This window comes from Arachis stenosperma, chromosome 10 (assembly GCF_014773155.1).
Source record: "Arachis stenosperma cultivar V10309 chromosome 10, arast.V10309.gnm1.PFL2, whole genome shotgun sequence".
In the NCBI taxonomy this organism is placed as follows: domain Eukaryota; kingdom Viridiplantae; phylum Streptophyta; class Magnoliopsida; order Fabales; family Fabaceae; genus Arachis; species Arachis stenosperma.
The window spans coordinates 17,386,088-17,402,730 of record NC_080386.1 but is presented as its reverse complement, the minus strand read 5'-3'; the positions used below and the strand labels follow the sequence as shown (position 1 = coordinate 17,402,730).

The window sequence follows — 16,643 nt, the reverse complement described above, 5'->3', positions numbered from 1 at the left end:
ACTTCTTTGAGCAATGGCGTTAGCTAGGGGTTCTGCCTCGATCCATTTTGTGAAGTAGTCTGCCCCTACTATGAGGAATTTGACTTGTCCCGATCCTTGGGGAAAGGGTCCGAGAAGATCGAGTCCCCACTTTGCAAATGGCCAGGGTGAGGTTACGCTGATGAACTTTTCCGGCGAGGCGATGTGAAAGTTGGCATGCTTCTGACATGGTGGACATGTCTTTACGAATTCGGTAGCTTCTTTTTGTAGAGTTAGCCAATAGAATCCCGCCCGGAGTACCTTTTTGGTGAGAGCTTGCGCTCCGAGATGATTGCCACAAATGCCGCTGTGTACTTCCTCCAAGACTTCCTTTGTATTGGAAGTCGGTACGCACTTTAACAATGGTGTCGAGATTCCTCTTTTGTATAGGGTGTTGTTTATGATAGTGTAGTACTGTGCCTCCCTTTTTAACCTATTTGCCTCCTTTTCATCTGTGGGGAGCGCTTCTGTTTTGAGGTAGTTAATTATGGGGGTCATCCATCCTTGATCCCGACCTGTTATGGCTAGAATTTTTTCTTCTTCCAATATTGATGGGTTATGCAGTATTTCCTGGATGAGGCTTCTATTGTTGCCCCCTGGTTTGGTGCTGGCTAGTTTTGAGAGTGCGACAGCTCGGGCATTTTGCTCGCGGGGTATGTGGCAGATCCTATATTCCCCGAGTTATCCAAACTGTTCTTTGGTTTTATCCAAATATTTTTTCATGGTAGGATCTTTGGCTTGGTAGCTTCCCATTATTTGCGAGGTAATGACTTGTGAGTCACTGTAGATGTTGAGTTTCTGAGCTCCAACTTTCCTGGCCAGCTTCAAACCAGCTAATAATGCTTCATATTCCGCTTGGTTGTTTGAGGCCGGGAATCCGAATTTTAGGGAAAGCTCAAGTTGGGTTCCTTGGTTGCTTTCGATTATCACACCTGCACCGCTTCCAGTTTTATTCGAGGAACCATCCACGTATATGTTCCACTCTATGGGGATTTTCGTGGTGTCCGTGAATTCTGCAATGAAGTCGGCTAGGTATTGTGATTTGATGGCTGTCCGCGCCTCGTATTGGAGGTCAAACTCAGACAACTCGATTGCCCACTGTAGGATTCTTCCTGCTAGATCTGTTTTCTGCAGTATCCTTTTTATGGGCTGGTTGGTCCGAACTTTGATAGTGTGCGCTTGGAAGTATGGGCGAAGTCGTCGGGATGCGAGTATCAGAGCGTAGGCGAATTTCTCTATTTTCTGGTAGTTCAGCTCTGACCCCTGTAGTGCTTTACTAATGAATTAGACGGGTTGTTGTCCCCTTTCGTCTTCTCTAATTAGTGCTGAGGCTATTGCCCGACTTCCTACTGCGAGGTACAGTATGAGTGGTTCTCCCTCTCGTGGTCGAGATAGGATGGGGGGTTGTCCCAAGAATTCTTTAAAGTCTCGGAAGGCTTGTTCACATTTCGTTGTCCACTCGAAGTTCTTTCCCTTCCTTAAGATAGCGTAGAAGGGGAGGGATCTTATTGTTGACCCTGCTAGGAATCTGGACAAGGCCGCTAATCTCCCATTGAGTTGTTGTACCTCTTTGACGCAGGTTGGGCTTTTCATGTTGAGTATGGCCTGGCATTTATCTGGATTTGCCTCGATTCCTCTTTGTGTGAGCATAAAGCCCAAAAATTTACCTGCTTCCACTGCGAATGTGCATTTAGCCGGGTTGAGTCGCATGTTGTGCTTCCGTATGGTGTCGAACACTTGAACCAAGTCGGTTAGTAATGTTTCTTCACTTTGTGTCTTTATCAACATGTCATCCACATAGGCCTCCATGATTTTTCCGATGTGGTCTGAGAAGACTTTATTCATTAGCCTTTGATACGTGGCTCCTGCGTTCTTAAGGCTGAAAGGCATTACGATGTAGCAATAATTTGCTTTTGGTGTGAGGAACAAAGTTTTTCCTTGATCCGGTGGATACATTGGAATCTGGTTATAGCCTGAGTATGCGTCCATGAACGAGAGATACTTATATCCTGATGAGGCATCTACGAGAGCATCGATGCTTGGGAGTGGATAAGGGTCTTTTGGGCAGGCTTTGTTGAGGTCTGTGTAGTCAGTGCACATTTGCCACTTTCCATTTGACTTTTTCACCAAGATGACGTTTGCTAGCCATAGTGGGTATTTAACTTCTATTATGAACCCTGCCTCTAGCAGCGCTTATACTTGATCTTCTACAGCCTGAGACCGTTCTGGCCCAAGTTTTCTTCGTCTTTGTTGTACCGGCCAGGATCCCGGGTAGACTGCCAGTTTGTGGCTCATTACTTTGGGATCTATGCCTGGCATGTCAGCAGCTTTCCATGCGAAGAGATCAGCATTATCTCGTAGAAACCGTATTAATGATTCTTTTGTGTCTCCTTTCAGGATCATGCCAATATTAGTTGTTTTGTCCGAGGTATCTCCGATCTGGACTCTTTCTATTTCTCCTTCGGGTCGTGGGCGGAGCTCTTCTCGTCTCTGATCTCCACCGAGTTCGATTGTGTGGAACTTTCTTCCTTCGCCTCGGAGGTTTAGACTTTCATTATAACAGCGACGCGCTATCTTTTGATCTGCTTTAATTGTAGCTATCCCTTCTGCGGTTGGGAATTTCATACATAGGTGTGGAGTTGAAACTATTGCTCCGAGTTGATTTAACGTTGTCCGACCTATTAAGGCATTGTAGGCGGAGCTCACGTCGACCACGATATAGTCTATCTTAAGTGTTCTGGATTGGTTCCTTTTTCTGAAGGCTGTATCATACGTATCCCAGTGGCTGTACTGGGGTATCTCCAAGTCCGAACAGGCTGTTCAGGTATGCTCTTAGCCCTTTTTCTTCTAAGCCGAGCTTGTCAAAGGCAGTTTTGAATAAGATGTCGGCGGAGCTTCCTTGGTCAATTAATGTACGGCGGAGGTAGGCGTTTGCCAATATGATTGTGATGACCATGGGGTCGTCGTGTCCTGAGATGATTCCGGATGCATCTTCTTTGGTAAATGTGATTGCTGGGATGTCTGGTGTCTCCTTCTTTCCTTCAACATGGAATACTTCTTTGAGGTGTCACTTGCGGGATGATTTGGAGATTCCTCCTCCAGCAAATCCGCCGTGTATCATGTGGATGTGAGGTACATCCTACTTCTGAAGAGACCCCAAATCGCTTTCTGACCTTAGGTCGAGCTGTCTGACCCGGGATGTTCTACAGACAAAGCGACCGACCTCTTCAGGTCAGGACAACCCGACTTCTTCTCAAAGAGCTCGGACAAGTCACAGAAAAGCCCAAACAAAGGGCCCAAATAGAGGAACACGTCCCAAATTCTAAAGGCGGACCAAGCCTACAGAGAGAAGGGCGGTTCCCTTAAAGATAAGATGACCTCACTCTTAAAAGATAAGATAAGATAACTAACTTATCTTATCCACAGAAGGCCACATCTCACCATTATAAATACACTGGAGCACCCAGGTATAACTCATACTCTGATTCTACTCAATACCTGCTTAATACCCTTGCTAACTTAAGCATCGGAGTCCCTTGCAGGTACCCCGCACCCTCCAGGGATGAAGGATCAGCACCACCACCAAGTCCAACAAGTCGGACACACCAGCTCCGGCCACCGTGCACCTGTCAGACACGTCGGCTCCGACCAACACAAAAGATCTCATCTGAGATCGATCTACAGTTTCAGGTAACCCTCAGAACATTGGCGCCGTTGCCGGGGACCTGGAAGTCATCCCGTTAACATGGCGGATGACCATGACAACGACCACGATTCAGGTTTGGAAGACAGAACGCCGCATAAAACGCGGACACGATACTCAAAGATACTCCAGAAACCAACGGAGACAAAAATTCATCAAATCCAGGAGTAATAGAAACACTTCAAAATCGATTGGAGAAACTTGAGAAAGAAGCCCAACATCTACGTGAAAAAGAAGAAGATCTATACCGGGAAATAAGGCGGCGCCGAGAATTAGAAGATAAGCTTATAAGACTCGAAGCTGATCTCAAAACTAAAGCTACTCAACCATCCACAGAGGATAGCTCTCAGAAAGATCAAGATCTATTCACCAGAGAAATCATGAAAACCAAAATTCCAAAAGATTTCAAGCTTCCGGAGATGACTCTATATGACGGCACCTCAGATCCCAACCATCATCTCAGCAACTTCAGAAGTAGAATGTACTTCACTGATGCCTCAGATGCAGTTTGCTGCAAAGCCTTTCCAACAACTCTAACCAAGACAGCCATCAAATGGTTCGACAACCTACCTCCGAAATCCATCTCGAGTTTTGACGACCTGGCCAAGAAGTTCCTGGCCCAATTCTCCACACAAAAGGATAAAGCCAAACACGCACCTAGCCTACTAGGGATCAAGCATGGAGATCGGGAGAGCCTTCGCAACTACATGGAAAGATTCAACAAAACATGCATGGACATACAAAATCTTCCAACAGAAGCTGCCATTATGGGCCTCATAAATAGCCTACGAGAAGGACCATTTAGCCAATCTATCTCAAAGAGATACCCGACCTCCTTAGACGAAGTACAAGAACGGGCACAAAAATACATCAACATGGAAGAAAACTCTCGACTTAGCGAAATCAAGGTTCGGTTCTGCCTACCGAGATAAAGAATCCAAGAAAAAGGAATATCGCTCCGGAGAGAAAATCAAAAAATATCATAACTATACTCCTCTTAGGGTATCCTTGGAAGATGATTACAAAGAAGTCTGCCATACAGAGAAAATCCCTCCAGCTCGGCCACTTAAAGGAAAAAAAGGAGGAGGAAATCGGAATGAATACTGTGAATACCACTGACTTCGAGGGCATTCCACCAATGAATGCTTGGATTTGAAAAACATCATAGAAAAACTAGTAAGAGAAGGAAAACTAGATCGATTTTTGGCTAATCGGGATGACGAACCAAGAAAAAGAAGAAGGGATGAGGATGTTGGACGATCTGAACGATCACCTCGTACACCGGAAAGATACGTTCACGTAATACACGGCGGATTTGCTGGAGGAGGAATCTCCAAATCATCTCGCAAGCGACACCTCAAAGAGGTATACCATGTCGAAGGAAAAAAGAAAGCCCCAGACATCCCAGCAATCACGTTTACCAAGGAAGACGCATCCGGAATCATCTCGGGACATGACGACCCCATGGTCATTACGATCATACTGGCAAACGCCAACCTTCACCGTACACTAATTGACCAGGGAAGCTCTGCCGACATCTTATTTAAAACTGCCTTCGACAAACTTGGTCTAGAAGAAAAAGAGCTAAGAGCATACCCGAACAACCTGTTCGGACTAGGAGATACCCCAGTTCAACCGCTGGGAGACGTATCGCTGCATACAACCTTCGGAAAGGGGAACCAATCCAGAACACTCAAGATAGACTACATCATGGTCGACGTAAGCTCAGCCTACAATGCCTTAATAGGTCAGACAACGTTAAATCAACTCGGTGCAATAGTTTCAACTCCACATCTATGTATGAAATTCCCAACTGCGGAAGGGATAGCTACAATAAAGGCAGATCAAAAGATGGCACGTCGCTGTTACAACGAAAGCCTAAACCTCCGAGGTGAAGGAGGAGAGTTCCACACAATCGAGCTCGGTGGAGTTCAGAGGCGAGAAGAACTCTGACCACAACCCGAAGAAGAAGTAGAAAGAATCCAGATCGGAGACACCTCGGATAAAACAACTAATATTGGCACGATCCTAAAAGGAGACATAAAGGAATCACTAATACGGTTCCTACGAGATAATGTTGATCTCTTCGCATGGAAAGCCGCCGACATGCCAGGTATTGATCCCGAACTAATGAGCCACAAATTGGCAGTCTATCCGGGATCCCGGCTGGTACAACAAAGACAAAGAAAACTTGGACCAGAACGAGCTCAGGCTGTAGAAGAACAAGTACAAGCGCTACTTGAGGCCGGGTTCATAAGGGAAGTCAAATATTCACTATGCCTAGCAAATGTCGTCTTGGTGAAAAAGTCAAATGGGAAGTGGCGAATGTGTACCGACTACACCGACCTCAACAAAGCCTGCCCAAAAGACCCCTACCCACTCCCAAGCATCGACGCTCTAGTGGATGCTTCATCAGGATATAAGTATCTCTCATTCATGGACGCATATTCAGGGTACAATCAAATCCCTATGTATCCACCAGATCAAGAAAAAACCTCGTTCCTAACACCGAAAGCAAACTACTGTTACATAGTGATGCCTTTTGGTCTTAAGAACGCAGGAGCTACTTATCAAAGGCTAATGAATAAAGTTTTCTCAGATCACATCGGAAAAATTATGGAAGTTTATGTAGACGATATGTTGATAAAGACACAAAGCAAAGATACATTGTTATCCGACCTGACTCATGTGTTTTACACTATCAGGAAACACAACATGCAGCTCAATCCCGCAAAATGCACCTTCGCAGTAGAAGCCGGCAAATTCTTGGGCTTCATGCTCACACAAAGGGGGATTAAAGCAAATCCAGACAAGTGTTGAGCCATACTCAACATGAAGAGCCCAACCTGTATCAAAGAAGTACAACAACTCAACGGGAGGTTGGCCGCTCTATCCCGATTCTTAGCAGGAGCTGCGATAAAATCTCTTCCCTTCTATGCTACTTTAAGAAAGGGAAAACAGTTCGAATGGACAACAGAATGTGAGCAAGCCTTCCTAGACTTCAAGGAGTTCTTAGGACGGCCACCTATCCTATCTCGGCCACGAGAAGGAGAACCGCTCATATTATACCTCGCAGTAGGGAGCTGGGCAATAGCCTCAGCACTAGTCAGAGAAGACGAACATGAGCAAAAGCCCGTCTACTTCGTTAGCAAAGCACTACAGGGATTCGAGCTGAACTACCAGAAAATAGAAAAGTTTGCCTACGCCCTAATCCTCACATCCCGGTGGCTTCGCCCATATTTCCAAGCGCATACCATCAAAGTTTGAACCAACCAACCCATAAAAGGGATATTGCAGAAAATAGATCTAGCAGGAAGAATCCTACAATGGGCAATCGAGTTGTCCGAATTCGACCTCCAATATGAGGCACGTACAGCAATCAAATCGCAACACCTGGCCGACTTCATCGTAGAATTTACAGACATCCCGGAAATCCCCATAGAATGGAACATAAACATAGACGGATCCTCGAATAAAACAGGAAGCGGTGCGGGTGTGATACTTGAAAGTAACCAAGGAACTCGACTTGAGCTCTCCCTTAAATTTGAATTCCCGGCCTCAAACAACCAGGTAGAATACGAAGCACTATTAGCTGGTCTGAAGCTGGCTAGGGAAGTTGGAGCTCGGAAACTCAACATTTACAGTGACTCACAAGTCATCACCTCACAAATAACAGGAAGCTACCAAGCTAAAGATCCGACCATGAAAAAATATTTTGATAAAACCAAAGAACAGCTCGGACAACTCGGGGAATGTAGGATCCACCACATACCTCGTGAGCAAAATGCCCGAGCTGACGCCCTTTCAAAATTAGCCAGCACCAAACTAGGGGGCAACAACAGAAGCCTCATCCAAGAGGTATTACAGAACCCGTCAATAGCAGAAGAAGAAAGAATCCTAGCCATAATAGGTCGGGATCAAGGATGGATGACCCCCATAATAAACTACCTCAAAACAGAAGAACTCCCTACAAATGAAAAGGAGGCAAAGAGGCTGAAAAGGGAGGCACAGTACTACACTATCATAAACAACACGGTGTACAAAAAAGGGATATCAACACCTTTACTAAAATGCGTACCAACTTCCAACACAAAAGAAGTCTTGGAGGAAGTACACAGCGGCATTTGTGGTAATCATCTCGGAGCGCAAGCTCTCACCAAAAAGATACTCCGGGCGGGATTCTATTGGCCAACTCTACAAAAGGAGGCTACAGAATTTGTAAGGACATGTCCACCATGCCAGAAGCATGCCAACTTTCACATTGCCCCACCAAAAAAGCTCATCAGCGTGACCTCACCCTGGCCATTTGCGAAATGGGGACTCGACCTTCTCGGACCCTTCCAACAGGGATCGGGACAAGTAAAATTCCTCATAGTAGGAGTAGACTATTTCACAAAATGGATCGAGGCAGAACCCCTAGCCAACGCCACTGCTCAAAAAAGTCAAAAATTCCTATATAGGAACATTATTACGAGGTTCGGGGTACCATACTCCATTACCACAGACAACGGTACCCAATTTACAGAGGCATGCTTCAGAAAATTGGTGGCCGACTTGAACATAAAACACCAGTTCACCTCCGTCGAACATCCCCAAGCCAATGGACAAGCCGAAGCGGCCAACAAAGTCATATTACCCGGACTAAAGCGAAGGCTACAAGAAGAAAAGGGAGCTTGGACCGAGGAACTTCCACAGGTCCTATGGGCATATCGAACAACCCCTCATTCCACTACAAATGAATCACCATTCCGACTAGCATACGGAGCGGAGGCAATGATTCCAATAGAAATCGAAGAAGGATCTCCCCGAGTAGTCCACTACAATGAACGAGCAAACTCCCAACTTCAGAGAGAAGAGCTCGACTTGTTACCCAAAATCCAAGAAAGAGCTCGGATCAAGGAAGAAGCCCTAAAGCGACGAATGGCTTCCAGATACAATCAAAAGGTAGTGCCGAGAAGTTTTGCAGAGAATGATCTCATCCTAATCAGAAATGACATTGGAACAACTCGACCCGGAGAAGGAAAGCTGGCAGCAAACTGGAAAGGACCCTACCGAGTCATTGAAGTACTGGGGAAGGGCTACTACAGACTGTCCGACCTTGATGGACGAGAGCTTCCCCAGTCATGGCACACCTGCAACCTAAGAAGGTACTATAGTTAGAAAAGGTAAAGGATCTCACTAAATGGATGCGCTCTTTTTCCTGAAAATATTTTTTAATGAGGCACCATATCGAGACCTAGATCATACCCGACTTAAAGGGACAAGGAAATTCCCACATGTATATATTTGCATTTTTTCTTTGAATAAAGTTTATTTAAATATTCTACAAGATTCCAAGATGCATTAATATGAAGTATTCATCGTCCGATTATAAAGCAACAGGTCGGCAGAAAGTGAAAAACAAATTCACTGCGCGACCACGATAAAGACAATCGTCTGATAAAGGTGAAAACGCGATTTACCCAAAAGACGACCTAAAGACGCCAACCATTTTCTACAAATCGGCAAAGATGAACACAGAATAATGTAAGAAGTTATCGAAAGCAATCCAAAAAAAAGAACCTGACGAGGTCTTACGGATAGCTAATATAATAACTTAAAAGATTGGCCGACGTTTAGAAATCGGACCAAGTCAACCCAAGTTATAAGTAAACCCTGGAAAGAGGTCTGGCCAACCTTATTAAAGAGGATTACTTTAACTTAGAAGGGCCTGACATAACAAAGTCAGCCCAAAACTAAAAAGTTATACAAGTAGTCCCTGAAAGAGATCTGACAAAGATCCAAAAAAGAGGACTACGAAAAATAACTTAAAGGAGACCGACATAACCAAGTCGGACTCCTACCATTAAAAGAGTTATACAAGTAGTCCCTGAAAGAGATCTGACAAAGATCCAAAAAAGAGGATTACGAAAAATAACTTAAAGGAGACCGACATAACCAAGTCGGACTCCTACCATTAAAAGAGTTATACAAGTAGTCCCTGAAAGAGATCTAACAAAGATCCAAAAAAGAGGACTACGAAAAATAACTTAAAGGAGACCGACATAACCAAGTCGGACTCCTACCATTAAAAGAGTTATACAAGTAGTCCCTGAAAGAGATCTGACAAAGATCCAAAAAAGAGGACTATGAAAAATAACTTAAAGGAGACCGACATAACCAAGTCGGACTCCTACCATTAAAAGAGTTATACAGGTAGTCCCTGAAAGAGATCTGACAAAGATCATAGAAAGAGGACTACGAAAAATAACTTAAAGGAGACCGACATAACCAAGTCGGACTCCTATCACTAAAAAGTTATACATGTAGTCCCTGAAAGAGATCTGATAAAGATCCAAGAAAGAGGATTACGCTATAACTTAAAGGAGACCGACATAACGAAGTCGAACTCCTGCTACTGAAAAGGTATACAAGTAACCCCTGAAAGAGATCTGATAAAGATCCGAGAAAGAGGATTACAGATATAACTCAGAAGAGACCGACCTAAATGAAGTCGGACTCCTACGAACAAAAGTAATCCCTGAAAGAGACCTAACGAAGGTCCAGGAAAGAGGATTACAGAAATAAAGGGAATCAACACAAAGAAATCAGTTGGAGAAACATCAAAAATACCTACAAAAACGAGGAAAATCCACACAAATACAGAGGATCCAAGCTACAAACGATAAGCACGAGGCAATCCAAAAAGATCAAATTGCAAGGACCAACATTCTCAGAAAACAGAAGAAAATATCAAAAACCTTGATATGATCTACAAAGTTTTAAAAGCCTCGAAAGCCATCAAAAAAGGATAACGAGCTACTTTTGTTTTTCAAAAGGTTGCCAGACAAAACAACCAGAAAACGTCAGCAAATAAATAAAAAAGTTTTAAGAGCCCACAAGCTGGGCCAACTAACATGAGAATCCAGAAAAAGATCAGCAAACATCGGGAGCATCATCAGGACAAGGAGAAGGAGGACGAGTCTGAATAGGCACGGCATCTACAGTTCCATCCTCCCGGTTCAGAACTTGGCAATCCGAACCAGGTGCAACCGGAGGAGCAGAAGTAGTCGACACTTTGGCAGAGGACACAGGAGGAGGATCAGCGTCATCATCACCCTCGTCATCAGGGACAATCTTGCCATCTCTAACAACATTATCTAAACTGAAAAGGGTGAGATCGGCCTCGGGAGCAATGACCCGAACTTGCTCCTTCAAGTTCTCATAAGCAGTAGTCACGCTGCTGACGAGATGACCCTGGAGCTCAGAATAATCCTCCCGAGCACTGTCCAACTCCTCCCTCAAATGCATCACTGATGAGCGGATAATTTGTATACTTTTTGGCATTGTTTTTAGTATGTTTTTGATATGATATAGTTAGTTTTTAGTATATTTTTATTAGTTTTTAATTAAAATTTACTTTTCTGGACTTTACTATGAGTTTGTGTGTTTTTCTGTGATTTCAGGTATTTTCTGGCTGAAATTGAGGGACCTGAGCAAAAATCTGATCCTGAGACCAAAAAGGACTGCAGATGCTGTTGGATTCTGACCTCCCTGCATTCGAAGCGGATTTTCTGGAGCTACAGAAGCCCAATTGGCGCGCTCTCAACGGCGTTGGAAAGTAGACATCCTGGGCTTTCCAGCAATATATAATAGTCCATACTTTGCCCAAGATTTGATGGCCCAAACCGGCGTTCAAAGTCACCTCAAGGAATCCCAGCGTTAAACGCTGGAACTGGCACCCAAATGGGAGTTAAACGCCCAAACTGGCACCAAAGCTGGCGTTTAACTCCAAGAAGAGTCTCTACACGAAATTGCTTCATTGCTCAGCCCAAGCACACACCAAGTGGGCCCGGAAGAGGATTTTTATGTCATTTACTCATTTCTGTACACCCTAGGCTACTAGTTTCTTATAAGTAGGACCTTTTACTATTGGATGGAAATCTTTTGATCACTTTTAGATCTCTAGATCATCTTTGGACATTTTAGTTCTTAGATCATTGGGAGGCTGGCCATTCGGCCATGCCTAGACCTTATGCTTATGTATTTTCAACGGTGGAGTTTCTACACACCATAGATTAAGGTGTGGAGCTCTGCTGTACCTCGAGTATTAATGCAATTACTATTGTTCTTCCATTCAATTCCGCTTGTTCTTTATCCAAGATATCACTTGTTCTTCAACATGATGAAGGTGATGATTGACGCCCATCACCATTCTTACTCATGAACAAGGTGACTGACAACCATTCTTGTTCTACAAGCATCTGAGGCTTAGTGAATATCTCTTGGATTCCTGATTGCACGATGCATGGTTGATCGCCTGACAACCGAGTGCTCGCCTGACAAACGAGCCAACCATTCCGTGAGATCAGAGTCTTCGTGGTATAGGCAAGAACTGATGGCAGCATTCAAGAGAATCCGGAAGGTCTAACCTTGTCTGTGGTATTCTGAGTAGGATTCAATGACTGAATGACTGTGACGTGCTTCAAACCTGTAACCTACTGGGTGTTAGTGACAGACGCAAAAGAGTTATTCTATTCCGGTAGGGGAGGGAACCGAACCGGTGATTGGCCGTACTGTGACAGAGTATTGAGCATTAGCTTTCACTGCGAGGATGGGAGGTAGCTGCTGACAACAGTGAGACCCTATACGAGCTTGCCATGGAAAGGAGTAAGAAGGGTTGGATGAAGACAGTAGGAAAGCAGAGAGACGGAAGGGAAGGCATCTTCATGCGCTTATCTGAAGTTCCTACCAATGAATTACATAAGTATCACTATCTTTATCTTTTATGTTATTTTCGTTCATCACCATATATATCTGAGTTTGCCTGACTAAGATTTACAAGATGACCATAGCTTGCTTCAATACTAACAATCTCCGTGGGATCGACCCTTACTCACGTAAGGTTTATTACTTGGACGACCCAGTGCACTTGCTGGTTAGTTGTGCGAAGTTGTGTAATGCCATGGTATTGGGCTGCCACGTTTTTGGAGCCATTACCAGGGATTATGAGAGTTGTGAAAAAGTATAGTTCACAATTTCGCGCACCAAGTTTTTGGCGCCGTTGCCGGGGATTGTTCTAGTTTTGAGCAAGCCTTTGGTAACATCAGTGCCAAGATCCGGCAACAACATCAAATTTTTGGTGTTATTGCCCGGGATTGTTCAGGCTGGACAACTGACGGTTCATCTTGTTGCTTAGATTAGGTATTTTTTTTCGAAATTCTTGAAGATGAATTCTAGAGTTTCATGATGATTTGTTGAAATCTGGCTGGCTGAGAAGCCATGTCTAATCTGATTGGACCGAGGTTTCAACTTATCACCACAAGAGCTTGTTGATTTCGTATCAATCTTGCTTTTGGAGCAGTGATTTGCTAAGGCTTGGCTGACCTTTGGTCATGTCTAGTGTTTTGGACTGAAGCTTTCTTTGGAAGCTTGGCTGGCTGTGAAGCCATGTCTAATTCCTGGACCGGAGTCTTAGACTAGCATTGCACTGATTCCTGGAATTCTCATTAAGAATTTTGATACCTTCTTTTTCCACTTAATTTTCGAAAAACACAAAAAAATTAAAAAACTAAAAAAAATCATAAAATTCAAAAATATTTCTTGTTTGAGTCTAGTGTCTCATCCTAAGTTTGGTGTCAATTGCATGCATTCATATGTCTTAGTGATCTTCAAGATGTTCTTGATAATTCACTTGCTCTGATCTTTGAATTCTATTGACTTGAGTATTTTGTGTGTCTCATATGCATTTTCAGTTCATTAGTGTCAGTAGTATACAAACTGCTAAGTTTGGTGTCTTGCATGCATTGTTATTTGATTCTTGTTGCATTTTAATTATTAAAAATCCAAAAATATTTTTAATTTGTGTCTTTTCAAGTCAATGATACAAGGGATTGAAGATTCAGAACACACTGCAGAGGAATTATACAGAAAAAGCTGAGCATTCAAAAATGCCCAGTGAAGAAGGCAGACTGGCGTTTAAACGCCAGCCAGGGCACCTGGTTGGGCGTTTAACGCCCAAAAAGGTAGCATTTTGGGCGTTAAACGCCAGAATGTATACCATTCTGGGCGTTTAACGCCAGGATGGTGCTAGGGGGAAGATTTTGTTTTCAAATCAATTTTTTTTCAAGTTTTTCAAAATCAAATCTTTTTCAAATCAAATCTTTTCACTCAAATGTTTTCAAAATTAATTTCTTTCCTTTCAAAGATACTTACTAACAATTAATGATTTGATTGAACATTTTTTGCCTTTTCTGTTAAGGAAGGTTTTATGTTTGAATCATATCTTTTCTTGTTAGGCAAGTCACTAATTTTCCAAATCAAATCTTTTAAAATAATTTTCAAAACATATCTTTTAAAATGGTTTTCAAATCATATCTTCTCAATCACATCTTTTTAAGACAATAACCTTTCAATCATATTTTTTTATCATATCTTTTTCAAATTAGTTTTCAATCAAATCTTTTTAGTTTCTAATTTCAAAATCTTTTTCAAAAATCACTTGATTTCTCTTCCACTTTCAATTTTCGAAAATTATCAATCAAATTTTCAAAATGTTTTCAAAATCTTTTAATTGAATTTTCGAAAATCCTCTTCCCTCCTTCTCACATCCTTCTATTTATGGAGTACCACTCCTTCTAAATGCACAATTCGAACCTTATCTAATTAAAGTTCGAATTCTTCTTCTCCTTCTTCTTTCTATTTCTCTTTTCCTCTGACATTTCAAGGAATCTCTATACTGTGACATAGAGGATTCCACATTTTCTTTTTCTCTTCTCTTTCATATGAGCAGGAGCAGAGACAAAGGCATTCTTGTTGAAGCTGATCCTGAACCCGAAAGGACCTTGAAGAGAAAGCTAAGAGAAGCCAAAGCACAACTCTCTTTAGAGGACCTGACCGAATTCTTCAAAGAAGAAGAACCCATGGCAGCCGAAAACAACAACAATGCCAACAATGCAAGGAAGGTGCTGGGTGACTTTACTGTACCTACTCCCGACTTCTATGGGAGAAGCATCTCTATCCCTGCCATTGGAGCAAACAACTTTGAGCTTAAGCCTCAATTAGTTTCTCTAATGCAACAGAATTGCAAGTTCCATGGACTTCCAATGGAAGATCCTCATCAGTTTTTAGCTGAATTCTTGCAAATCTGTGACACAGTCAAGACTAATGGGGTTAACCCTGAGGTCTATAGACTGATGCTATTCCCTTTTGCTGTAAGAGACAGAGCTAGAATATGGTTGGATTCTCAACCTAAAGAAAGCCTGGACTCTTGGGAAAAGCTAGTCAATGCCTTCTTGGAAAAGTTCTTTCCACCACAAAGATGGAGTAAGCTTAGAGTGGAAGTCCAAACCTTCAGACAGAAGGATGGAGAATCCCTCTATGAAGCTTGGGAAAGATACAAACAATTAATCAGAAGATGTCCTTCAGACATGCTTTCTGAATGGAGCATCATAGGTATTTTCTATGATGGTCTCTCTGAACTATCTAAGCTGTCCTTGGATAGCTCTGCTGGAGGATCTCTTCATCTGAAGAAGACGCCTGCAGAAGCTCAAGAATTGATTGAAATGGTTGCAAATAACCAATTCATGTACACTTCTGAAAGGAATCCTGTGAACAATGGGACTAGTCAGAAGAGAGGAGTTCTTGAGATTGACACTCTGAATGCCATATTGGCTCAGAATAAAATATTGACTCAACAAGTCAATTTGATTTCTCAAAGTCTGTCTGGAATGCAAAATGCACCAAACAGTACTAAGGATGCTTCATCTGAGGAAGAAGCTTATGATCCTGAGAACCCTTCCATGGAAGAGGTGAATTACCTAGGAGAACCCTATGGAAACACCTATAATTCTTCATGGAGAAATCACCCAAATTTCTCATGGAAGAATCAAGAGAGACCTCAACAAGGTTTCAATAACAATAATGGTGGAAGAAACAGGTTTAGCAATAGCAAGCCTTTTCCATCATCTTCTCAGCAACAGACAGAGAGTTCTAAGCAGAATACTTCTGACTTAGCAACAATGGTCTCTGATCTAATAAAGACCACTCAAAGTTTCATGAATGAAACAAGGTCCTCCATCAGAAATTTGGAAGGACAAGTGGGTCAGCTGAGCAAGAAAGTTACTGAACTCCCTCCTAGTACTCTCCCAAGTAATACAGAAGAAAATCCAAAAGGAGAGTGCAAAGCCATAGACATGGCCGAATATGGAGAGGAAAGAGAGGAGGAGGACGCCACTGAGGAAGACCTCAGTGGGCGTGTACCAATCTCCTCTGAGTTACAATGGGAATCTGAGGCTCTAAATGAGACCATAGAGATTCCATTGGACTTACTTCTGCCATTCATGAGCTCTGATGAGTATTCTTCCTCTGAAGAGGATGAGTATGTTACTAAAGAGCAAGTTGCTAAATACCTTGGAGCAATCATGAAACTAAATGACAAGTTATTTGGAAATGAGACTTGGGAGCATGAACCTCCCTTGCTCACCAAAGAACTGGATGACTTGTCTAGGCAGAAACTGCCTCAAAAGAGGCAGGATCCTGGGAAGTTTTCTATACCTTGTACCATAGGCACCATGACCTTCAAGAAGGCCTTGTGTGACTTAGGGTCAAGTGTGAACCTCATGCCCCTCTCTGTAATGGAGAAATTAGGGATCTTAGAGGTGCAAGCTGCAAGAATCTCATTAGAGATGGCAGACAACTCAAGAAAACAAGCCCATGGACTTGTAGAGGATGTTCTGGTTAAAGTTGAAGACCAGTACATTCCTACTGATTTCATAGTCCTAGAGACTGGGAAGTGCATGGATGAATCCATCATCCTTGGCAGCCCCTTCCTAGCCACAGCAAAGGCTGTGATTGATGTTGACAGAGGAGAGTTAATCATTCAAGTGAATGAAAAATCCTTGGTGTTTAATGCCCAAGGATATCCCTCTGTCATCATGGAGAG

At 43.0% G+C, this 16,643-nt stretch overlaps 1 non-coding gene across 1 annotated transcript; it reads right to left on the bottom strand.

Annotated features, from left to right (window-relative positions):
• Positions 1–15,027: 15,027 nt before the first annotated feature.
• Positions 15,028–15,135, bottom strand: LOC130958930 (small nucleolar RNA R71). The gene has a single exon (XR_009078030.1). It is a non-coding gene; the product is annotated as a small nucleolar RNA R71 (small nucleolar RNA).
• Between the last annotated feature and the right edge of the window lie 1,508 nt (positions 15,136–16,643).